Genomic DNA, 27,152 nt, shown 5'->3' with positions numbered 1-27,152 from the left:
AGGAGTGGTTGTGGAAACTGACTCCAATGTATGTAATTCACCGATAATTCCGATTCTTAAACGAACCGATCCAACAGCGCCGCCAGTATATCGATTGGTTATTGATCTGCGCGAATTAAATAAATGCATAGTACCACAATACCCCGTAGTCCCAGACATTTCTTCATTACTGACAGCCATTGATTCCGAAGCAACATTCTTTACTGTAATTGATCTCAAGAATGCCTTTTTCAGCGTCCCAATAGATCCGGAAAGCCAATACTTGTTCGGATTTAGTTTAAATGGACGAAGCTTTAAATTCACACGCGCACCTCAAGGATTTACAGAAAGCCCCAGCATTTATAGCCAAGCACTGAAACGAGAACTCGACAGTATCCACATGCCAGTCAACACAGCCTTGCTTCAATATGTCGATGATCTGCTGATCACCGCTAGAAGCGAACCTGAATGTGAGAAAGCCTCACTGACGGTATTACAATTTTTGGCCGAAAAGGGGCACAAGGTGTCCCCTTCTAAGCTGCAATTCTGTGTCCAGCGAGTTGTTTACCTTGGTCACTCGCTGTCCAAGGAGGGAAGGCAGCTTACACCAGACCGCATCCAGCTAATTGCTAATATGCCAATACCCAAGACACAAAAGGAGGTGCGGGCTTTCATAGGCCTCACTTCATATTGTAGGCAGTGGATCCCTCAGTATGCATTTCTAGCAAAACCACTCATTCAATTGACAACACAGGAGGCAGCCACATCGACTGTTCTCCCTTGGACTCAGGAACATACACAAGCTTTTGAAAGCCTAAAGAAAGCCTTATGCCAAGCACCTGTTTTAGCAACACCATGTTACAATAAACAGTTTACACTCTTCATTACAGAACGCGAAGGTACTGCCTTGTCAGTACTCACACAGGAACAAGCAGGATCACACAAACCATGTGCTTATTTTTCTAGTACATTAGATCCCGTAGCTCAGGCTTTGCCTGCGTGCCTGAAATCAGTGGCAGCAACAGCTTTAGCAATCAGACAAAGCGATGCCACAGTATTAGGACATCCATTGACAGTACAAGTACCACATGCAGTAGAGGTTCTCTTGAACCGCACACAAACACAACACTTGACTATAGCACGACTCACTGGTTACGAATTAACATTGTTTCAGCCACATATAGAAATCAGACGTTGTAGTACATTGAATCCTGCCACACTGTTACCTGTAAATGGAACAGACCCACTTGCACATGATTGTATTGAAGTTATCACTATCACGACGAAACCCAGACAAGATTTGACAGACGTCCCATTGTCAGACCCAGACCTGACGTTGTATGTAGATGGTTCATGTATGAGAACAAGTACAGGAGAGCTAGTGGCCGCTTACGCAGTCACAACAGACACTGAAATCATTGAAACAAATTGCATAAATACCTTGTCCGCTCAAGCAGCAGAGCTCATCGCTCTGACACAAGCCTGTATTCAAGCCACAAATAAAAAAGTCAACATATACACTGATTCACGTTATGCATTCGGAGTTGTACATGACTTCGGCGTGCTGTGGCGAGAGAGAGGTTATTTAACTTCTCACGGTGCCCACATTCAGCACGGACCCCTTATTCATGCCTTATTAGATGCAATACATTTACCCACTGCAATATCAATTATGAAATGTAAAGCTCATACGAAAGTTACTGATATCATTTCTCAAGGCAATGATCTAGCTGACAGAACAGCCAAACAGACTGCTCAAACTCAAACATCCGACATGACAAAGACAATAGTCCCGACACCAACACATTGCATGATGGTTAAGGATCCCGCTCTTGACGTAATCGACATACAGACACATGCTACACCAGACGAAATAAAGAAATGGACTGAATTAGGAGGGATCCAGACGGATCAAGGATGGATGACGAAGGAAAAATCTGTGTGGTTCCTTCCTGATTCAATGGTCCAAGTCGTTATTAACACTGTACATAGTCCAGCACATCTAGGAGAAAAAGCTATGCTAGACAGTATTCAACACATTTGGTTCAACAAACATTTACGAGCAGCAGCTAAACAAAAAGTCCGTACCTGTATGATCTGTTGTCAGTTTAACCCAGGTAAAAGCATTCCCGTAGAACAGGGTGGATTTCAGCCTCCTGATCACCCTTTTGAAGTCCTCCAGATGGATTATATCCAGATGGAACGATGTCGAGGATTCAAATATGTTCTCGTAGTTGTCTGTGCTCTTTCCCGTTGGACAGAGGCATACCCGGTTTCAGATTACACTGCCCCGACTACTGCCAAACAGTTAGTTCGAGAATTTTTCCCACGGTACGGTTTACCACGTGTTGTCTACTCAGATAACGCCCAGCCGTTCTCATCCGAACTAATGAAACACGTTTCACTTTTGTTAGGTTATCAGTGGAAATTTCACTGTGTCCGACACCCCGAGGCAGCAGGTCTCGTGGAAAGACATAACCAGACCCTGAAAATTAGATTGTCCAAAATATGCAGAGAGAAGGGTGTCGACTGGGTAGTAGCCTTACCCGTTGCACTCTTTTACATGAGAATGGTAGCGCACTCTCGAACAGGGCTATCCCCGTATGAGGTGATCTTCGGTAGACCACCAAATATGTGGGGGACGCCTATACCACGCAAAATAACTGATATTGACTGTAATATGCTGACAGATTACTTGGCTTCCTTGATGTCTGCACTACAATCTTGTCGTTCACAGGTAGCTGCAGCCTTTCCCGACAACACCGAGGTGAAACCCCATGACGTACTTCCAGGGGATTTAGTTCTAGTGAGGAACTTTGATCGGAAGTCTCAGCTGGATCCTAGGTGGAAGTCGCCTCAGCTCGTACTGCTAACGACGAGGACAGCCGTAAAGATCGAAGGACGGAAAGGCTGGATACATTCAAGTCATATCAAGAAATTTCATGGACTACCATCAGACGTAAACGACACACCTTGCGTGTCTTCCCCGATTGACTCTAAACTCCCTTTGGTTGAACTGAGTAGCCATGAACAATACAAACTAAAACTCAGGTCTAACAAGTCAGGCAATTTGATTGTTTAAGTCCTCTCCAAGGTGAAGCGGTCGAATTTGTCTCTGACATGTATCCCTTAGACCTGTATAGAGAAAGAAACAAAAGGATAAAGTTGAAACGACATGCGTACTGTAAATCACTGCGTAGTCATTGCACAGTGACGTTATTAATTCTGTTTTTCTTAAGTCTTTTAATAATTACTGCAAGTATATTGTTGCATATATATTATCCTATTTCTAGACATGTTTATAATGTTACTGCTGAACATTCTTTTAGTGAATTACCTCCGCATGAGTTGTCTTATAGATTTGCGCTGCGCAATAACACTTTTATTAGTATGTTACATCATTCCCATCAGGTTAGCAATGCTACAAATTGTTGGATATGTGGTCGACTCCCTCCCTATCAGAACTATAAAGGAATTCTACCTCTTTTTCCATACCCGTTCACACACAACGGCTCCTGTGGAGCATGGTTTAGTTTAATTAATTCCCTAGATTCGAATTCTGCAGTTTACCAGGATAACTGGGTATGGGGAAATCTGAACTTAGTTTTACTCAAAATCTGTCACCCTAACAAGGAGGGACTTCCCAAAAGAACAGGAACTGATCTAGAAAATGAAGTATATGGATTAGGTAATTTTACGCTCAATCTCATGATCTTGAATGTCGAATCCGAAGCTACTCCAATTTTGCCCGCCATGTCAGTATTTCCAGTTAAAGGTGAATTATGTGTAAGAAAGAATGGTTCCATACTTAATGGCCATAGTAGATGCACCACTGTAATAGAATTTAGTGATCAAGGCAAGTCTACATTTAGAGCTTCCCGCCATTCCTACTTCATATGTGGTCAGACAGCATACATACGTTTGCCACTAGATTGGGATGGTACCTGCTACATCGGATTCCTTTTGCCACCTGTTTTCCTAGCTCCTCCTGATTATCACAGAAATACTCATTTAGTACACAATAGAGAAAGGAGAGATCTCCCAATAGTCGATTATACTGAGACCGCATGGGAAAAATACACAGATTTCAATAAAGGTCTCTTTCCCTATATAGGTACAGTTACCAATAGTAAGCTGATACGTAGATTAACTAGAACACTTGAAGCAGTAGTGAACGAAACTATTTCCGCCTTAGGCAATTTAACAGAAGAGCAGTCTGCTATGCGGATTGTTGTGCTTCAAAATCGTCTTGTCCTTGACGTCATCCTGGCCGATAGGGGCGGAGCTTGTAGGGTCATCGGATCAAGTTGTTGCATTTTCATACCAGAAAATTCGCCATCTGTATATAAAGCCATAACTCGCCTTCATAAGATTGTAAGCCAGATACACCAGAATCCAGGCACCTGTACTTGGTCCGGTTGGTTTTGGAGTGTATTATCTACCTTTGGATGGAAGGTCCTATCCTTCCTAGGTATTGGCTTCCTCATATTATTCAGTTGCTGTCTATGTCTACAATGTGGACCAGCGATCTGTGGTCTGTGTGCCACATCGTGTATTCCACCACCAAGATTTCATTCATCGCGGAAGAAGAAAGAAGAACAAATGATGCTATATGAACAGATCGATGGATTAATGAAGATTGATATCTCTTGACGGGCAAGTAGGGGACAAGGAGGGAATGTGGAAATATGGATTTTTCTGGTCAGTTATGTCCCCTATCTTGGACCCCAACGGTTTCATGTATAAATCACAAGTACATGTATGATCCCTCCAGTTCCAGTTATGAAGACGCAAACACATGTGCGTCCACCGCCAACATGTCCTCTTTCAGATCCGCCATGAATGGGCCGGATATTCCATTCCTAAGTATGAAAGGCCACCGGCTTTATATGGTTCACTTATGCCATTTTACAGTCCAGGCAAGTAGGCCCTGATTCTGCCATCAAGCTTTTCCTGCCTTCTGCCTCTGAAAGCTCCAGTCTGAGCTCGCATCTGTATCCATGAACTTTGTCCTCATTCTCTGCGCAGCTAACGGTGCCTGACATCAGCCTGTTGCCTGCCAAAAACTGTATTTCACCTTCGAAATTATCTGCTCCGCTCCCTACCCAATGCATTCCTGTCTAGTAGTTTAAGTAAACATTCTTCCAGCTACCGAGCAAAAGGCCCGGCTTCTCTGTCATTATGCAAGTAATTCATAGCCCTGTTACTATGGAAGATTCCTGCCCTCGCATCTAGTGTAGACACTTAGACGCTTGTACACGCACTAACAGTCAGTATAGTCAGTATAGAATAAGATTCTACTCCAAGAAGGCCTCTCTTTTGGATAACACAGTTCTTTAAACATAGGATGTTAGATATGATTTGGGATTAGGTTGACTTGACTCTCCAGACTTCTGTCGCCACATGTAGAGCTAAATGTCAAGTCCCCTTCACCCCCTAGTTGCACGTCAATCACACGTCATGCTGCTGCGCGCGCATTTCTGCCAAGTATTTCTGCTGACATTGCGAAATTCTTTCATGGAACCACCCTATTATGACATCATACCTGATGACGTTCTTTAGTTACGCCCAGTTACACCCACTTTTGCTACGCATGTATGTTTTATCTTTACTATCAATTGTTACGCCTCCTCCATTTGTTTCACTGTAAATGCCTATTGTATAAAAATGATTACCTATCAATAAAGTACGGTCTTCACTTCCTGAACCTTCGTGGTGATGGAATCTGGAGCTCATCGATTTAAATTGATTATGGAATAAAGCCCGTTCCGAACCTCTAATACCACGGATTCTGCCTCTTATTTTACTGAGCTATTGTTATAGATTTTCCGCATCAAATTAAGTTCCGGTAATTAAATTATTTACCACAGTAGTGTGATTGGTTGGTCACTACCAACAGGAGGTTTTTCATCGACCTGGGACTTGTTTGCTGATTACTACAGCTGTGATTTAGTCATCTGAATTTATTCAGGTGGATGTCCCTTTGGTAATTGATTGGGTGCTCCTGGCTGTGGCAGAAGGAGGGATCACTTTCTGCAGTTAGTGTGAGCCCTCATTTACACGAGAAAGCCACTGGATCAGCATTCAGAGCTCTACAGGCTGACACTAGGGTCCGACCAACATGAAAGACACTAATGCAAGGTCTCCTGGGATTTTTGCAGTGAAACACATGCTAAATATGGCAAAAGAGAGAAGGGTGCATTGTCTGAGTTTTCTGGGATTGAATAAGTACTTATCGCAAACCGTGGCTAGTTGTCCATTGCAATCTCCCAAGAAAAAAGCTAGAATTTTTGAAGATCAGAAGATGAGGTTCATGAAGTAGGTCTGAAGAGAGGACTGAGGCCCTTGCCTGATACCAATATCTACCCCAAAACTATAAGTGATTCTCAAGTGATAGGTCAGCAGGCCACCTGTAACTCTGAGAAAATAAAGGGCAAAATAAGGAATTAGAGTTCCACTGTGAATGAATCAGCTAACCATTTTAATGTGGAATGGATAGCATCTCGCTGTCTCTGCCGGCGGGGAGCAAAAGCCCAATGATGAAACATGACATCCTTCGGGGTGTGCGAGGGCATCAAGATGAGGACACACTGCCCCCCACAATTAAAGTAGCACACGACGAGAGTACCTCTTACTTCCCTTCTTTTTTTCTCTCTCTACTTAGGAACGGTGACTCCCTTTTGGTATAATTTTAACTTCCGGAGCACGGGTCACCGGACCTTTTGAATAGCTCCTAGAGTCCCCCTCTTTTGATAAATAGGATTGGTGAAGACCTTGTCATTCACAGCATCCTGCATTATTGCACTGGAGGGCCTGGACTTCCGCAACAAATATTAAGGTCCTCATTTAATGTTTGGCAGGCAGACCTAATCCTGCCGGATCAGCGGACACTATGGCCTTCGCTTCCCCGGCAGAAGATTGCTCCAAAACTTACAAATCTCTACTGAGCAGCTGGGGGTCTCTATTTCTTCAGTGAAGTCATCATCAGAATGGCTCCACTAAAGGCACCAAAGCTTTCCTGCTTTGGCACTAGGTTTAATGCTCCTCCTCTGCAAAGTTATGTAGTTTTTTTTCCAACTACCAATTTCCCAAAGTGTCCAAAATGTTCTATGAGTTTTCTCCAAACGTGTGACGGTTAACCTGTTTGAGACCACCAATCTTTTCCTGGTGGTCTGCACAGAAAAAGTGTATGTTGGAGTGACTGCCCTCAATAGGCTGTATGTTAGACCTGTCAGCCTTAGGGTGGCATTCCACTTCCATTTTTCCACTCCTCGTTTTTGCTTGCCTCAGGACTCTTACCAGTGCTAAAGTGCATGTGTTTCTCCTCTAAACATGGTAATATTAGTTCACCCATTTGGAACATTTCATTTACTTATAAGTCCTAAGCAAAGTGCACTACATGTGCCCAAGGCCAGTAAAGTAAGTGCTACTAGTGGGCCTGTAGCACTGACTGTGCCATCCATTTAAGTAGCCCTTTAAACATAGCTCTGGCCTGCCATTGCAGAGCCTGTGGGTGCAGTTTTAAACTGCCATTTTGAACTGGCAAAATAAACCTTTTGCAAGACCTAAACCTTCCTTTTTTAATACATATAAGTCACCCCTAGGGTAGGCCCTGGAGAGCCCAGAGGGCAGAGTGCAATGAATTAGAAAAGCAGGACTTTTACTTTAAAGTTTTACATGTCCTGGTAGTGGAACACTCTCAAATTCGTTTTTCACTACTGCAAAGCTTCTATCTCCCATAGGATAACATTGGGATTACCTTATTATATATTATAAGGGTAATTTCCAAATGGGAAGATGTAACTGATTCAAGATTGTTGCTTCTGGAATCCTGAATTAAAATCCTAACTTACGGTAAAGTCGGATTTCAAATTGCAATTCTGAAAATGCTACTTTTAGAAAGCTACAAAGGTGGTAGACTGCACTCCGAGATCCTCAAACATATTATTAAACATATTATTAAATCTTCTCTCTTTGTGGCGTGCACTCTTGCGGTGCGTTCCATTCTAACACACTCAGGAAATCTCAGCGAAAAAGGAACCTCGTCAGGTTACCCCTGTGCTGGAACCTAACGAGGTTCCTTTTTCTCTGTGACTTTTAGAAAGTTTACATTTTCTTGTCAAAACCTTTGGTGTCTGCAGCCTGTCTTTTGTCACATAACTGGGTGGGGGACTTTGCAGAGACACCTGAGGGCAGCGGACTCAGCGGACCTACCTGGTGGCAGCTCAACCATCTCCTTGGCCGTTTCGTTCTCCCCGCCGCCTCTTGTCATCCGAGGCCGAAGTCGGGTGAGAACCACAGGTCCCAGCATTCTCTCCCGCCCCGCCCACTTCCGCCGGATAACGCGCCCGGAGGCGCAATAAACAGCGAGGCTCCCTCCGCGTCGCGGGACGCGCGCGGGCGGCGCCGGGCTGAGCCCGGGCAGAGGGCGGGCCGTCTGTGGCCGTCAGGGGACGGAAGAGGCCAGGCTAGGCCACCCCCTTTGCATCTACAGGCTAAACAGGTAATTACTGAAAACATGGGGAAACGTACAACGAAGTCTACTTTTGTTGACACTGCCGCCCCTATTGAGTCGTCCACGTCGATAGACACATTGTTGGCCAATGCCCTCACTATGGTCACCAATGAGATTGCTGATACTGAACGTAGAATGTCTTTTGGATTCCCCACCACTACTACTTTGCTATGTTCTCAATCTCCTAAGGCTTCATCTAACCTGGGCCTCCCCCTCTCCCCTACAGTAACGGTTACCAAACCAATCACTCATGTTGACACTCTAACTTTGACTACTGACACATCTAGTTTGCCGACTACTGCTGTAACCGACTGTTTAGCGGAATCTGAACCAGATAAAACGCCATGCTCCAACAAACTTATAAGGGAGAAACGCAAGAGAGGCCCAGTGAAATGCATAATAAATAAAAGGAAACAATCAGGTCGTTGTAGAAATCAACCTACGCCACAGAGCATGTGGAACAAAGATAAAGCCAAAGATTGTGAAATAGTTATATCAAGTGCCACTGAGGACTTACTACTTTCCCCATTACCACCGGATGAAGGATCTGAGAGACCTACCACTCTCATACGAAGACTAGAGTCTCCAACTATGGACAAAAGCATTTGTGGGGTCCCTATGCCATTTAAGGAGAGTAGTGATAATACAGTCAGTACTCAGACTGAGTCCACCGATCAAAATACTCTATTTAAATTTAATGGCAATTTGATAGAAACCATTGTTGATACTATTTTTAAACAAGTGGAAATTCAAATAGTTAAACAATTTAATACTGTTTTTAAGAGATTGGATAAAATCGAAAACCATGTCAAAAAAGAGGAAATTAAAAGGAAAGGCACTATTAGCCTAGATGTTGTTCGAGGCGAGAAAATTGGAAACCTTATGCAATGGTTTGAGGGAGGGGGGCCTAACCGTCGCAGCTGATTCTGGCCGTGGAAACATGCAAGGCCCAATTGTTGACAAAACTGTCCTATCTAATAGTACTCCAGTCAATATTTTACCCACATTGCCTATGGGCCTAGATCATGTCCCCTCTGGTGCAGAAGGAACAGTAATGACTGGTACTTCAATTTCGGATGCTAAGGCCACCACCACCCCGCTAGCCTCCTCAATAGACAGGACAGGTATTACTTTGGATGGCATAAGTACTGGTGGAAGTACATCAGTAAGAAACAGACCCACTAATAATTTAGGGTCGTCACTCAACTTACCCCCAGAATCTTGCCCATATGTTTTAGTGCTAGCAGGCGTACCTGCTCTAAAAGAAGGCCAAAGTGAGTCATGGGTACAACTACACAATAAATGTATCAATTGGCTGACAAAACATAAAGGGGCAAGATGGAACATTTCAAATGAGATTATATTAACTCGTAGGGTAAGTTGGGTGGGGCCACAACAGAAAAACATCAGCGGGGACTGCATAGTGATTAACTTTAGACATCCGAATTTTGTAAGATTTTTCATGGACACACATAACACCCATGTCAGTACATTTACCGCAATAAGCCTTCACCCACTGGGTTATTTCTATAGGCCCCCCCACAGACCAATTCAAACGGTTTCTAATACCATCCCTATATCTAACAGATTTTCCGCCTTATCGGACTTAGAAAGTCTAGACTGACAACCATCAATACCTTCTATTATATTGGATAAGGTTATCAGCACAGTGCCCCTGGATACGGCTAATCCCATATGTATTCACAAACCCTGCCCAGATAGATTAGCCCTTCCACATGTAGTTTGTTCAGACCCTCCCATTGCCCCTACTCTTTCCACTACTACTCCATCAATTGACACTCTAAGTGTCATCAGTTGGAATATTGCAGGGCTTCCAGGTAAGATGAAAATCAAAGAATGGGTTACCTGGATAAGTAACTTTGATGTGGTAATGCTACAAGAAACATGGTGCACATGCACTCAATTATTGGAGGGTTTTTTCTGCCACAATCTTACTGTACCATCTCCTGCATTGGGACGACCAAGTGGTGGTCTATCTATCTGGGCAAAAATTTCTAAGGACGTGAAAATTGAACCTTTACACGTGGTTAGTAAAAACTTGATAGCCGTGAAATATGTTGCAAGGTTAAAGATTTGTTTTATAAATTTTTATAATAATGATTTTGTTAACCATCCTAACCCCACCTTTTTAGAATTGTTTAAGTTTATCGACGAAGTTGCGGATGGTGAAAAATATGGTCTATTTGATGGCATTTGTGTTGGCGGGGACTTTAATGCACATATTTATTTTACATCTCCGCCCTGTAGACGAGGCTCAGAACTATTGGATCTTTTACATAGCAGAGACCTAGATGATGTTATGGGTCATTTTGGAATCGACGAGGGAAAGGTACCGGCCCCCACGTATATTGGCCGTGGTTGCTCAACCACGATTGACTATATGTTTACTTCTTCCCTCCTTAGCGAAGTGCTACTTAAGTCTGAGGTTGTCAGTAGCTCATATAGTGACCATCTGCCGTTAGTAATTTATCTTAAATCTATTAAAAAACCTGTAGGCCCATATGAGGTTGGAGTTCAAAATATTACTGTATCTACAGACAGACTTAGGATTATCTGGAGAGGGATTGATAATCGAGAGATTTTAACTAATGTGATGAAGAATAATCCCCTGTTGATCTCCAACTGCCTAACATTTGGTGGCCCTGATATTATTAGATCCTTCTGTGATCTATGTATAGTTATAAAAAGGGCAATTTCCAGACCAGTAATAGAACACAACACAAATAATCAAAGATGGTTTGATACCAATTGTTCGAGGGCCAATAGAGAACTTAGGAAAGCTTTGGAAACTAAACCTCGAGATGTATCCCTTGTCAGTTCATTACGTTCTAAATACAAACAGGTTTTAAAAATCAGAACTGAAGAGCTCCTAATAAGCCATTGGGATAATCTCACTAAAACAATTGCCCTAAAAGATTCTACTGGTTTCTGGAAAGAAGTAAAAAGCTTGAGAGCCCTGGGAAGTAATATCACCCCGATAAATTGTAACATCACAGGAGACTCATGGGTCAGCCATTTCTCAAAGCTTTATGCTGCAGCTGGGAATTCAACTGAGGATAATTTCCCAGATGATACCATAGTCATAACATTAGAGGAGGTGGAGGAAGCCATCGCGAACAGTGCTGGCAATAAGGCCCCTGGTCCGGATGGTTTGTCCATCGACCAGATAAAATCAAATACATGGTTTTGGGCCCCCTTACTCTGTAACCTTTTTAATAACTTGAGTAAGGAATCCATCCCTCCTACATGGTCTTGTAGTACTATTGTACCCATCTTTAAAAAGGGAAATAGGTTGGACCCGGGGTGTTACCGACCAATATCCCTGATCGATAACACCCTGAAGTTCCTTGGCAGGGTCCTATTTGATAAAATAAGTACTTGGGCAGATGAAAACTCCATCATCCACCGTTGCCAGCTTGGCTTCCGGAGCAAGCTTGGCACGGTGGAACAATGTTTAAACCTTAACCTCATAATGGCCAAATACACGAGAGCTAAATGATCTCCTCTGTATTTTGGCTTTATGGACCTAAGTTCAGCGTTCGATTTCGTTAATCGCTCCCGCTTGTGGTCCATTCTTTTAAATTATGGTTTAGATGAACCCTTAGTCCATTTTTTGGCCAACCTCCATCGCAACCTGAAAGCTCGAGTTCGATTAAACAATGACGGTGAGGTTTCGAATGAGATTTTAATCGGCAAGGGGGTGAGACAGGGCTGTGTCTTGGCCCCCTTGCTTTTTATTTTATACATCAATGAATTAACTCATTCCCTATGCAATTTGACTAAGGACGTTCCAATTATCAATAAGAAACCTATCCCGGCGTTACTCTACGCGGATGATGCGGTCCTTATGGGCCGCACTCCGAATGCTCTGCGTATCTTAATATCGGGATTTGTTAATTATATGTCCGATTTAGGGTTGTGCACTAATTTCAACAAATCCTTCATAATGACTTGCGGTCCTAAAAATTATAAAATCTCAAAGATTGTGATAGGTCCAAACGTTTTAAAAAGCACTTGCACTTTTCCTTACCTGGGTCTGCTATTCTCTAACAGCGGTTCGTGGCAACCACACGTTGCGATGGGGAGAAATAAACTTTCAAAATCGATTAATTCCATTACTTCCCTACGCCAACCACGCCAGGCTGATGTGGTTCTTAGTTTACTACAAATTTACCGAACCCAATGTCTCCCAACTGGTACATATGGTGCTGAAGTTTGGGGGTTTTCGAACTGTACAGAACTACAGAGAGAAGAGAACAGATTCTGCCGAAAGATCCTGGGGGGAGTTATTAGTGCACCGACCTCTGTATGTCACAATGAATTAAAACTGCAATATGTTGAGGATTTTATAAGAGTGAGACCTGCATTATTTTGGCTAAGGATATGGCAAAACCCGGCAGCTTCCCTGACCCGTGAGATTATTTTAGATTGTTTGAAAAGTGATAATGTCGCTCTAATCCCATGGATTAATGCGGTAGAAAGGAGCCTTGTGAGCGTCAATTACGGTCATCTCTTCACATACCCCGACAGGATTGACGGCTCCCATAAAAACTTGGTGAGAAGGGCACTCTATCAGCATTTTCACAATGAAAGGGAAAGAGCAGACTCTGTGAAACAATCCACAATTGACTATTTACTAATCCAAGAATCACATATTGAATTCCTGACGTCTCCCCAGCCCTATCTATGTAAAAAACTGGGCAGATGGACCAGACTTCTATTATTTAGATTCAGGGACAGGAGCATTATAAACCTCATCTGCTTTCCACTGGGTTACATTAAAAACTCGGAAAAACTACATTGTCCTTGTGACCACGGTGGAACCCAGAGTATGCTCCATTTTATTTTCGGCTGTGGTTTTTATATGAAATTTACAAGACATTATCTAATCCCATATTGTAGGAAACATGACCTGTTTAACCATAACCTTGCCTATAGACATTTTTTAATGCTGGGATCAGATGAATTAATTTTTAGAGTTAGCAGCTTTCTTAAAGCCATTGTACGTTCACGCAGGTCGTTGAAAATTGATTAATTTTGTTTAGACATTCACTTTGCACTTTAAAGCATGTCTTGTTGAAATTTAATACATTGCACTAGTTTTGTTATCATAATTTATGAGCTATTTTCTATGCATAATTTTATATATTGTTACATGATGGCCTTATGCACAGCCCAGTCAGAAGGATATTTGTGTTTTCATTGCTGTTTTTATAAATTATATTCTTACATGTAATAAGCTGCGGCCCAAAATTGTAGTATTTAATGTGTATTTTAAAAAAATTTGTTTTTGTGCTTTTATGGATGGTTTGCTGAAATCCGAATAAAGTCTATTTGAATTGAATTGAATTGACATAACTGGGTGTGGTTGGCAGTTGTACTTTGTGTATTCCTCTGTAAGTCCTTGGAACTGGCACATCGCTTTGGCTGTACAGCGCTTATTTTTAAGTTACTCTGCAAAATAACCTTTAAGGTACTTAGTTCAGTGTTCCTAACTGGGCTCCTGTACCCAGCCCATGCTCCATTTCTGTTGATATGAGCGTCTGACTTTGTCCCAGTCCAGATATCCCGCTACTAGATATACCCAATAGTGCTTTGGGCTTCTAGGAGCTATTTGTACTATAAACTTTTAAATTAAGTATATAAAGTTTTACTAATTGGATTGTTGTCATTCAGGTCTTGTTTTATTTATTAAACCTTACTTTATGTCTCTAAACCTGTTGTAGGCTCATTTAGCTGTGTGTTTGCACTGTTTTACTGTTTGAAGTGTTGCACAAATACTTTACACATTGCTTTTAAGTTAAGCCTGACTACTCTGGGCCAAATTACCAAGGGGGTTAGCACTGGTAATTTGGGGTATGCTTGTGCCTTACCCTGACAAGGACTGTGGTTGCGGCTTGACCAGGGCTTACACCCCAGTCAACCAACAGCACAAATGTATGTTGGACTGACTGCCCTCAAAATGGTGGACATTCTAATGCACATTGACTGAGAGAAGTTTTGTGGTCAGGTCATCAATCACAGCTAGCTTAGGCTCTGACTTCAGAAAACCGGGTACTTGGCCTGACTCTAAATAGACCACAAGATTGAGGGATCAGGAACATAGTAGTTTTTTGACAGTACTCCTGCTAATCCAAACTCTCAATGAGGTCGTTAGTTATAAGACAAATCTCTGGATTGATGCAACCCTCTAGATTTACCCCGCTCCTATTACATCAGAGTTGACTTGAAATTACACCTAGGTGACAGTCAGCTGCAACTCTTTTGCAGTTTCCTTGCTACTTTTAACTTACGCTTCTGTATGTATATCTCTGGTTCCCCTAATACCATTTTCAACTGGTATCATTTCTCTAATTAGATTTTTCTCTTTTTTTAATTCTTTTGGTTTGGGAGTTTTATTACTTTGTCTCATTGGTACTACTTAAACAGCCCTGCCAAGTTTCCCAGGTCCATGCATAATGATCTAACATTATAAAAAGGACTACAGGTTCCAGAATTCAAAGGGAAAAAAACAAACCTGGACCGTAGAAGCACATCATGCATAAACCTGGTAATATTGGCCCTTTTGCTTTCATTTTTGCCATACATTTCTCTTTCTCTGGGAAAAAGTCTGCTTCTTAGTGGTGGTGCTGTCAGGGGTTAGGTCCAGGGTATCTCACTAAAACTGTGTTTTGGCCTAGCAAGGTACTAAATTACTAATCTGTTGGGAGCTTCCCTGAAATTAATAATCTAGAATCTCACAAACATTATTACCCTATTTTGTGGATTTCAGGGAAGAGTTCTGTAGTACAGCGAGCCCAATCTTTAAGCTTCCTTTAGAGAACCTGGAATATTTGAGGAATTGGTTCCAAAGCAATAGAGTATTGTGTCTTGAGACCACAATGTACCATGTCTTTTTTGCTAAGGATGTGGACCATATGACAATTTATTCCAGGCATTTTGATGCTACATATAAAGGGGTTTTAAATTGAGTTAGCAGACTAGTATATTTAGACTTCATCACAGTTAATGCCATAAGCAGGTGATTAAGTTGTCCCCACTAGGCCAGATTTTAAAATGTATGTAATTAGCTCAAAGTGAGTGATAAGGTAGCATAGATTTTAATGTTGCAATGTGAATGACACCCCTGCTCTCTTTGCCCAGGCTTTGGCCCTTCAATCCATAGAGTTTCTAGATGCATCTGACAGATATAGTATATAACCCACCTAGCTTGTCAGTGGGCATCGTAAGAACATTGTGAGGTGACAAAAGAGGAGTGATATCTTTATTTGGTCCTGTTTCTATTCAGCTCATATCTTCTTATAATTATTTGATGGTTTTGAAGGGGTGCCAGAATCACACATGACACCCTTACAACATTTGAAGAAACTTAGCCAAACACTAAGTGTGAGCATGATATATGTTATAGACGTGTGGAAAACCTGAAATAGCTCCTCATTTGAATAAACATATTTTCAGTGAATTTTCATGGAACCTAAATGAATTCAGGGAACAATTAACACATATTTCTAATATCTATACATTGGGGGTGGAGCAGGTGCATATGCTAAAGTCTTTGCACACAGAACCAAGTACTACATATGTTCTACAAAGATGTCTTCTATAGCGCGCAGCATGTCACTGCAATGTGACAACTTGACCAAAAACTGAATACACCTTTGTATTGATTGAGTATACAGTCTTGGGGCCTTCTTTTGTTCACTCTCCTGTACTTGATATATCTAATATTTAAGAAAACTAATGACAAATGTCACCCTCGAGGAACTAGTTATAAATACGCCTTCATTAAACATTAGGGGCCTGATTCCCAAAGGTAAACTTACACTTTTGTGTAAGTTTAAAAAATTTTGCAGTTCACTTAGCAAGTTTACGAGTAGCATCTTTATGACTCCCTATCTTTTTATGTGCGGAGTCTCCACCATGAGTGCATAGACTATGAGTTTACGAGTAGCATCTTTATGACTCCTTATCTTTTTATGTGCGGAGTCTCCGCCATGAGTGCGGAGATTCCAGCAGTCGAGAAATGCTGCTGCAAACTTTTGTAAACTTACACAAAGGTGTAAGTTTATCTTTGTGAATCAGGTTCTAGAAGTGAGGTAAGTTATATGTTTTATTTACATGATCTATGCCATGATGTTGTGCTGACTGGTGTTGTGAAGACATTTTCAGGCTTCGTGTGATAGGATACCACTTTGGCAGTAGTATTTCTGGTTTTTGCGATGAACTCTAATGAAATGCACTCATTTAGTCAGAAAGAAAGCAGTATCTGTTGGAATGTATGAAAGAAGATATACAAAATAAAAATAAAACCACACACATGATATAATACACCAAACAACTGTAGAGTATATCATACATTAACATATTGTAACAACACAAAAACGCACAACAAATTGTATGACAGTGCAAAACCAAAATAACTCAACAAGTCACAACTTTCACAAAACAACACATTACAATGAAAAAAGCATCAAAACAAAAAAATTACAATTTAAAAACAAAGCAACCCAGAGCAAACTAAACACAAAACACCACAACTAAAAAACAACTACAATACAAAAACACAAAATAGCATTTATCATTCTGTGGTGGTGGTCTTTGTTGTGCTGTGATGTTAGTTTCTTACACTTTTGTTTTTTATTGCTCTGTGGTATTTTTCAATGTTTTGCAGTGTGGTGTAATGTAGCGTTTAGTTGATTTGTTATCTTGATTTGTTGTGTAGTGCTTCCGTGTTCCATTTTGCATTTGTGTGTTGTGCTCTTGTGTTGTCTTTGTGTTATAATGTGTCTTTGTTGTTCCATCAGCATGCAGAGAAACTCTTGCTACACAATATCACCAACAGAGTTCCATTTTCCTTATTTCTTTCTCCTAGCATTCATGCTTTAACTGATGCTACTATGCGTGTAATGGTATCTACGTGATGCAATTTCCATAACTGCACATTTTCCCATGCCCTAGACCACCATGTTTAAACTGCATGTATGATGCAGTCTGTATTTATAAAGGCTGGCAGTACAACAGTACATATCCCTCTTGTTAGAAATGGGGGTCTCTAGTTGGCAGAGGTAGGTACCTTTGCCCAAGCAGCGACCCTTCTTCCTAGTCCGGGTAAGGGGGTTACACTTCTAAAATAACCCCTGCTCACCCCCTTGGTAGCTTTGCACAAGCAGACAGGCTTATCTCAGAGGCAGTGTTTAAATCATTTGTGTACACATATACAATAATACAGTGAAAACACTAGAAATGGACACCACACCAGTTTAGAAAAATAATTAATCTTTATCTAAACCAAATACGACAAAAATCCACAATACAATACTGTAAAAATAGTTGCTTTGCAAAATAAAAGTCTAACAAATACAGTTGACCGAGTCAGTGCGGGGTCAGCTACAGTGAAGACAGATTCAAAAACAGTACCTTTACTTGTTGTGGCTGACACAAAGGCAAATGTGCGGTTGTATTATAATGAGATGTTCGGAACCGCCGACATATGGTCGGGCGGTTCCCACACCAAAACGGTGTTGTTCTGAGGCAACTCTGACCGACATCAAAATCAGCCCCATTGTGTTAAATATAGAAATGTCTCTCTCTCTTTCTCTCCCTCTTTGATTACTCTTATTCCCAGAAGATCATCACCACAAATCTGACACCACAGAAAAAGAGAATCAAGTCCTTTCAAAATGAAAGTGTCCTATCATTTAAAACTGATACTATCTCATTTAAGAACATTACTTTTTCCATCTATAAATCAGATTCAATTAAGTACACAGTGTCATTCAAAACTGATAGATAATTCACAAATCCAGTTTGAAATGTGGCATTGTTACATATTCAGGTGTAAAGTCTGCTGCACATGTACATCATCCACAGTCACATTCTTAAATGACATCAAGAGTGACCTGTATGCTCTCCCATCAGAAAGTAAGAGGTTTGACTAGGAAACCACAGTGTAAATGAGAAGAAAACAACCTGTGACAAATAGCTAGAATGCTGCTGCTGCACATAACTGCGCTTCTACTTTTGCAACTGAATTTTATAGGTGTAGAGGTCCAACATGTACGGCAAATGGCGCAAACATATTTGCTTCCGCTGCTTATAAGAGGTGGAAGAAAGGTACAAATTTTCATGAAAATTATTGTTAGGCCTGTCAGCCTTAAGGAGGTCTTGTCCCAAATGTTTTGCCTCTCCTCAACTTGTTCTTTTTGGCCATGGGACCCTGTGCACTTTACCACTGCTAACCAGTGCTAAAGTGCTTGTGGTCACTCCCCTTATAGTATGATACACCATATACTCAGGCCTTGAAAATGAAATGCTACAAGGTTTTGGTTTAATTGCAGCTGCAAAGGAATTTAGCTAAATTCAAAAGGAGTCAGGTATCTCCCCTTTGTTCATTGTTAAGTATTACAGCCCTTCCTGCCTCCAGTTCAATGGGCCAAGCTCCTTCGGTGGTTTTACTTTTAGAAAGTTCGCATTTTTCTGCCCTTGGTCCTTTGTGACTGCAGCCTGGCCAGGGTCAAATGACTGGATGTAACTGACAGTTAGACTTTGTGAATTCTACCCAGACAGTCAAACAGCAGAGGGATTAGGTGTACCTCAATGGGCCATCTGCTGACAGGATGGGGTGGAGCTGAGGTCAGCCCCACTCACCACAGAATAGGGACTGATCTCCCTTCACACAAAGAACCTATGACCTCCATATTGTTACTGCAGTCGCCTTGAAGCCAGGGCAGAGAAGTCCGGAAATGTAATGCACTAAAAACCACTGTCTAGAAGTGTCGAAAACCTTCCAGCAGGAGGACACCAGGGTATAACAAGCATTGGCATAGCCAATAGGTCTCACCTTTGGGACCTTATAAGTATTTAGTTATGCAGCAGGTCCCAAAAGTGAGACCTATTAGCTATGCCAATGCTTGTCTTTTTTTCCTTTGAGGAGTTTTATATAGCGCGAACTCGACCCGGAAGGTATCAGAGCGCTTTATATGAAGCACCATTTGCGTCACAGACGAGTCGGGCATTTCATGCGCTCCTGCAGAGGGCCCCATTGGAAGGAAAGTACCTGTATAAAAGACCTGAGGAAATGTAAAATAAAAGCAGAATGGATCGAGGCGACTGGCTGGGTGCGTACCGTAAGGTGCATTGAAATTGTCATTGTTCAAAGCAGGTTCACGGCTTTGACACCATCTTTCTGAGAGGGCGCGCATTTGTGCCTTTACGATTTTTAGGCTGACACATGACATGTTTGAAACTCAATGTAAAAACACAATGGGGACACAGAATTTCTCTGGTTGGTGCGTGCCCTGCCACTTTTAGGAATGCCATGAGACCTATCATTCAGTTTCCGCTACAGAAATGAATGACTGCTTAAAGGCGCCCCTCGGCAGCTGTAACTCTGGCTTAAAGCTCTTGACAATTTGCAGTGAGCAGCCGGTGGAACATGTTACGGGACAAATGCCATCTACTGGTTACCATGCGTAATAGCAGTCGAAGTGTTTCAATGGCCTCAAGTAAGAAAAATGAAAGACGAGCGCGGTCCCGAGGCCACGAATGTTAAAGTACTCGTGCATGCAGAGCGTTTGCCTTGCGGGAGCGAGCAGCGGCAAGCACGATAATTGCTAACAGATGGCGCCACTGCTCGATCCTGCAAGGCAAACGGTCTGCATGCACGAGTACTCATTGGAAACAGTGCAAAACATGCACGAGTTTTCAAGAAAGTACAAAGCGATTCCAAGAGGTCCCTCCTAAGCAGCGCTTGCGCACTGCGTAGGCAAGACCTAAAAATGAGGTCTCAGACACCAACTCTTCAGTTCACTTTTGGACCTGTGGATACTCTATGTGAGAAGTTGGCCTGGCATATGCTGGTTGCTAGTTATAGTGGCCACCTTGCACCAGTCCAATTCGACTCTTATGGTAGATAGGTTTAAGACAACCTTTTAAAGAAAGCTATTCTAGTGGTAGCTGTGGAGTCTCAGAGGAATGTAAAGCAGCTTGTTTTACCTTATAATCTCTTGAATTACCAAATGAAAGGACACCACACAGGTATATATATCAAATATACATGTATTTATTACTAGACACACTCTACTAATCTCTTTATGAGATTAGAAGCCAGATACACATTCAAAATTCAACGTTTCTCAATAAGTTAAGCACAAATATGGCTGGAGCCCTAGGGGCGTACCAGACCATATACTAAAAAAATTGTATAAGAATGTTGACTTGCAAAATGACAAGGCCTTGGGCCTGGGGAATCGCTGGGGCTTCACTACTTTAGTGTTAGCAGGTAAGTAACAGGCCAACGGGAGACGCGTGCAATGTGTGAACACAGCCGCGGGTTCCCTATTGATTATAATGGTGCAAGTCACGGTTTGATTTTTAAAGTTTTAGGGTACTTCGAGGAAGTATACTAGCAAGACACTTACAAGGTAAGTACTTCGAGGGCCAACACACACTAGGGCACCGGAGTGCACGAGTTACCTCACACAGGGACCTGGGTGCATAGGTGTCTTTTGGTGTCGGGTCGCGTCGTGTCGCTGTTTTCTATGGAGACCAAAGAAGACTTGCTGCTTGCGTCGACTGAAGAAGTGTCAGGTGGAATCCAAGGGTGGATTCAAGATGGAGACGACCTGAAAATTGTAGGAACAGTGTTCAAAGTCACTTGTCAGTGACCGGTGACCAGGAAGATGGCTGACCACGGATGTCGGGTGATTTCAGGTCGTCGATGGTGTTTTGACTCTTCGCTCACGAGGTTCAGGAGGGATCGACGATGACCAGCAGCTGGGTTCGGAGTGTCCCATAACGTCTACAGCCGATGGCAGCATCGGCAACCGGATTGAAGCCAACAAGCCTTGGCAACTGCAAGTCTTGTGTGGAGTGAAGAAAGTCAATGGTGCAGACCAGCAAGGTCTGAGGGACTCACCCAGGAAGGGTAAGTGAGGGCAGGCCTTGAGAAACCAGAAGAGCCCTTTGAGTTGATAAGAAAGTCTTCGGTGGACCCACCAGCCAACAGGAAAGGGATCGCAAAGACGCCTCTTCAGGAAAAGCTTCACAGGAGCCCACGGTCACTCGGGATGGGGTAGGCCTCTGATTTTCGCTGCAAGACCTGCTGGAGGATTGGGCCACAAATGGTCCAATGCACTAGTTCGTAGAACGTCGTGAAGGGTTTGCACTCGACAATAGTGCACGGTCCCCGGGTACTGCTGTTCCTCGTCACTCGTGGGGTCCACTCGCCACAGCTCTGCTGGGGACTCACAAGGGCCGTCGAGAAATCAGGAAATCCATGCCCGGGGCTGCAGGTACTTTGAACTCCGGCGGGAGCGGGAAAGTTTGCAACCGTTGTTTAAGGTTTTTGGTGCCAGCCAAGCAGGGGAGTCACTCCTTGACTCCAAGGGAGATTCTTCTGTCTTCCAAAGGTAGTGGAACATCGAAGGGCCAGGATTCTTCTTTGTAGAGTGTCATCCAGGGTTATCTGTTTTGCAATGGCAAAGTTTGCTATCTTATAGTGAAGATAGGGGAGGGACTAAATCTATGACCACTCCTCTAGGAGGGTCAGGGGAGGGGGTGGTTACACCCACTTCCCTTTGTCCAGTTTCGCACCAGAGCAGGGACAGGTAGCCCCTGAACCGGTTTGAGCTGGCATATGCACAGAGGAGCCTACTGCTCCCCCAGTGCAGGACTTCAAAGCACTCTAGGAGTGCACCCACCCAGCTCCAATACACTAAATCCTGTCTGGAAGGTGGTGACACCTCCCTGTGACAGGATGCCTTTTGTTGGGCTTTCTCCACTGCGAGTTTCAGTGAGCAGCAGGAGGGCAGCCCAGTGTCTGTGCTGGTGGCATCCATTTTGTGATGCCAGGGCTCTATAGGATTTCTGTCGTTTTACATGTCATCCCCTCTAGAAGGGTGGGATCATGCTCCCACATGATGGACTGATGTGGGGGTATGTTTCCAAGTTGTTTGACACCAAACACGACATGTTTTGATGCAGTCATTCCAAAGTTAGCATTTTAATGCACTTAAGAGTATATGGTTTAACCGCATCCACAAACAGCCATAGAGAATAGACTCTGGTAGCTGCAGAGGGGCCCTGCTCAGGCAGAGGCACCTCCTCACATTGTAAACCAAGCACCCTGCCCTCAGGATTGATAGGGCCTGCCATAGGGGTGGCTGATAGGTTTATATGTGTGTGTATGGTGAGATATAGAAACCTATATCTCAGTGAGGAGTCCTAACACTACCTCACACAGGCTGCAGTAGCAGGCCTGTGGTGTCAGATTGAGAAGGCTTCCCTGGGGTGGCATAATACATGCTGCAGCCCCTGGTAGGCCTGTGAAGTGCCTATGCCCTAGGTACCTAAGGTACCATATACTAGGGGCTCATAAGGTACCACAGTATCCAATCACTAGTGCATCTAATATGCACAGAAAGTCGTTTAGAGAGAACAGAGAGACTGGGGCCCTGATTAGCAGGGACCCAGCCAGACTATAGCCAGAAACCAGTGTATACATCAGAAAAAAAATGGGGACAACATAAGTGCAGATCCTACTCTCCTACACTCTACCAGGAAGAAAGACTGCTGTGCTGCTGAAAGGACTGCCACTCTGCTGGACTGCTGACCTGCTGCTGCCTCGCTGATTTACTGTATTTCTACCCTGCTGCCCTCTTGCCTGGAAAAGAAGGACTTGACTTGCAATTTGAACCCAGGACCACCAGAGTGACTCTAAAGGGCTAGTTTGCTGGCCTCCTGATCTGATCCTCAGGGGCACAAAAGGTCCCCTTCACCTTGGTCCTACGCCTGAACCCAGAATGAATGGGTCTTGACCCTCCAAGTGTTGCACCACCAGTCCTGGACCCTTGGGACTGGTGCTGAAGGTGACCTGATAGCCAAATCCAAAAGTGGGGACCTCGAACATTTTTAGCTAAGAACTGCTCTGAGGACCAGGCGGACACCAGGACCAACCTGCTCTTCAATCCATCTGAGGTGCTGGTCGGATTGTCTTCGAGGCTCATTCTTCTCTGCGGCAGAAAATCCTTTTCAGCAGTCCTTCCACAAAGGGGTTTACAGCCTCGTGGAACTGTCTTCAGCTACACCCCCAACCGTATCCCGCTGGAGTTTTTAGGCTTCCATTTCAGAGATTAAGTCCGAACATGGAAATTTTCACTGAAGCATTGCCCCAAGGCTATCTGACGATGACAGCCCCTCCTCAGACAACTCCTGCAGCCTTGACCCGCTAACCTCTACTGTCTCAATACATTTTCTCAGGAAATGTTCTAAGTCCAAAGGTAAGACCAATCCACATCGTATATCCGAGCCACACTCCATCATGGTCAGTCATATTTTTCAGCTGGGATCTGCTCACACATGACTATGGACATGGTTGGCGCTTTGATCTTTTAGGTGCTAGGTTTTCCTAAAAACTTTTAAAATTCATAACTCCGGTTCCACTAATTGGATTTTTGTCATTTTGGTTTCAAATAATTTATTAACATAGTCTCTATTTTTCTAAATTGGTGTGGGATTTTGCTTGTGTTATGTTTTCACTTTATTACTGTTAGTGTACTGCATAAATACTTTACACATTGACTCTAAGTAAAGCCTGACTGCTTTTTGTGCCAATCTACCAAGCGTTACGCACATGTTAATTTAAGGGCTTTTTGTAGTTCACCCTGTAAGGGTTTGTGGCTGTTGCCTGACCAGGGCTCACACCCCAGACAACCAGCAACCCAATTTCTCACACTGATAAAGAGAAAATATCTCTTTTTAAATGTCTTTAATTTCCTAACAGCACTCATGCAGGTTCTCAGGCGAATATATTGATGCATGGTTGTCAAAAACAGGTATCAACCAGAAATGAATGTGACTTATGCATATATTTCCATGCTGAATTTCGGGCACTCTGAGGCAACTTACAGATACCACCATGATTATAATAAACTCACTCAAAAATCTATTTTCACTGAATCAGTGCTTAATTCACCTAAAAATTAGTGCATCAATCTGAAGTTATTTAGAAGAACTCACTGCAAGGAGGCTTCTGAATGCCAAGGTTGCGGAATACTAAGGCTCTCTATTCTTGATTCCACCTCATGCCTCTTTCTTCCACCACCTTATACTTCTTGCCTCTTTATCTCACTCTTGCAGTCCCTTTTTCATTCATTGTTGCTCTTTGCACCATTTCGCCCCTTTCCTGTCTCTCACTTCTCCTCTAGTACAAAATCTGATGGCTGAAAACTAAGGCCCTGATTTAGAGTTTGGCAGATAGGATACTCCGTCACAAATGTAACAGATGTCCAGTCTGCTGTGATACAATCCGATTATAGCCAATGGCACTTGTAATAAGGCAGATGGGTTATCCGTCACATTTGTGATGCAATATACCATCTGCCGAACTCTAAATGGAGCCCTAAGTTATTGTCCATAACAATTACTACTGGCACCCACCACTACAACCACCAACACAAATTTACAAATCGAGCCTTCCAAGAACATCGAGGGGGAACTCTAACAAGGTGCTTGAAATTTTGGCTCATAATTAATTTTCACTGATACATTTTGGGGCTTTACTAGAGAAAAGGATATCTCAAATCAATATTGGCTTTTAAACATATCGTATTTTGATTGGCCAAACATAACGTTTAGGTACAGTATTGAAACCATTATTTAAAATAGTTGCATTGATTAATGCAAGACAGTATCTTATTAATTTAAAAAAGGTGTGTTGAGTTAAAAAACGACTAAAAAACTTCAGAATGTCACATCAAACAAATAAAAAATAATAAGAATTGAATCAAATATGTAAGTACTTCCCTCTAGGCTCTTTCTGGTACTGAAGTAACTGGCCTAAGGCAATTGTGTTGTGCTAAAAGACATCATGTAACAGCACTTTACTGTTCTCTTTGGAGAAATGACCCTTTATTTATAATTTTTTCATGCAACGCAATGTAGCAAGACACCATGCTGTGATGCATGAAATATAGAAGGCAGGAGCGCCAACGCTGGTACCATTGCACCATGGTGCAAGGGTTCCTGTGTCACAGGTAGGATTCCTGTATTAGATCAGTCCTCTGAGGCTTTTACCTCTTTCTATGAGTGCTGCAAAATGCTGAAAGAGGAACAAATGAGGAGAAATAAAGCAATTTCTCCTCATTGCTCATCCCCTTGAAAGGCATAGGCTTCTGATGCATTCCCAGGTCTAACAGTATTAGTGGAGGGAATGCTTCATAATCCGTGGGTGTATGCATGGGAACACCCACGCTCCATCCATGGAACGCCTGCCTACGGCAGAGTAATGCAAGGCAGCGAGTTGAGCTCCATTGCGTTTCTCCAGATTTACAAACCCACGCATGGCCACGCAAGGTGGTCTTGCGCGACGGGGTAAATCTCATTATAGGTTTTGCGTTACCCTGCGTTACCTTGCGTGGCGCAAAAGCGGGGCAAAACCCTTGATAAACAGTGCATTTGGTGAGCCATGTGCTTAAAATTGTAATCGATGTGGTTCGACTGTTTGTTGCCCACTTCTAGTTCGTCGAACTTTAATGTCCTTTCAGACAGCATGCTACAAATCAAACTGCATTTTAAGCAACCTCTATGTATTACTGATTTGAAGTTATGTTTTATCATTCTATTGTATGAAAGCTGCTAGTTCTGAAGGAGCATGTGCCCTGCTCTTCAAAGTATACCAACTTTACTTTTGCAGAAAAAAACACTCTACTCTTAATCTTGACATATGTTTCTTGCCTGGGTTGTCTTCTACGGTGAATAATATTTAGCTGAGTTTATTAGTCCCACTTTAAACGTCGTCTACTTTTCGTACTTTTGTTTCTTGATGATTCAGCAGAACTGTGGCTAATGCCTGTTTTTATGGTTTGCTGTCTTTGCAGGGGAATCCTAAGAGGAGTTTTATTCTTTTGTCCTTTCAGTCATCGATTTTGCTGCGTGCAACTAAGTAAGTTATGTTTAACATTATCTTTTATCTTTGTGATATGTTGCTGCGAGGAGAACCTTGACACAGATTGTAAATGTCTAAAAGTCTTGGGGAGAGGATGTGGTGTTACAGCCAGAACAGCCCACTTTGGAACTGTGGAATTAGTGCCTCCAATTTACAATAGGCTTGTTTTGGCTTTGCGTCAAGCCCTTTAGTGGGATTTACGTAGCCACTCAAAGCCACCTTGCGTGAATCTACGTGGTTTAGTAAATCCAGAGCAAATCTTTGCTGTGCGTTACTATGCATTACTCTGCGCTGGGAAAGCGTTCCATTGGTGGAGCATGGACATTCTCATGCATCCACCCATGGATTCTGGCGCACTTCCAGATTTCAAAGAGTTGTAAACCTGGGACTGCATCAAAATAGTACACCTTTCCAACAGGGGCATAACGAGGCAAAATATCTTTATTTCTATGTTGCTGTAGAATGCTGTACATGTAGAAATAGGAAAATGCCTCAAATGATTATTTGTGTGCAGAAAGGTGTCCCTTCCTGCAATAAAACCATACTGCCAGTAATGCAGGCACCTTTGTACTATGGTGCAAGGGTGACGGTTTTGGCGTTAGCATCACTCAGTGCACTAGAGCTGGGAGAGAGCAAGAATGTGTCATATCTTAGTAGATACAGCACGTTCCTTTATCTTTCCCTGTCACACTG

The 27,152-nt window shown here is 42.7% G+C and overlaps 1 protein-coding gene across 1 annotated transcript in view; it reads left to right on the top strand.

The window, feature by feature from the left end:
• PTPRD (protein tyrosine phosphatase receptor type D) overlaps nt 1–27,152 on the top strand; it is a 3,784,543-nt gene that overhangs the window by 1,093,402 nt on the left and 2,663,989 nt on the right. The window contains exon 4 of the mRNA XM_085633482.1: nt 26,392–26,456. The gene's annotated coding sequence lies outside the window, so the exon portion shown is untranslated. The remainder of the gene's footprint in view (nt 1–26,391; nt 26,457–27,152) is intronic.

This window comes from Triturus cristatus, chromosome 2_1 (genome assembly GCF_964204655.1).
Source record: "Triturus cristatus chromosome 2_1, aTriCri1.1, whole genome shotgun sequence".
NCBI classification, from domain to species: domain Eukaryota; kingdom Metazoa; phylum Chordata; class Amphibia; order Caudata; family Salamandridae; genus Triturus; species Triturus cristatus.
This window is presented reverse-complemented; position numbering and strand designations above follow the sequence as displayed.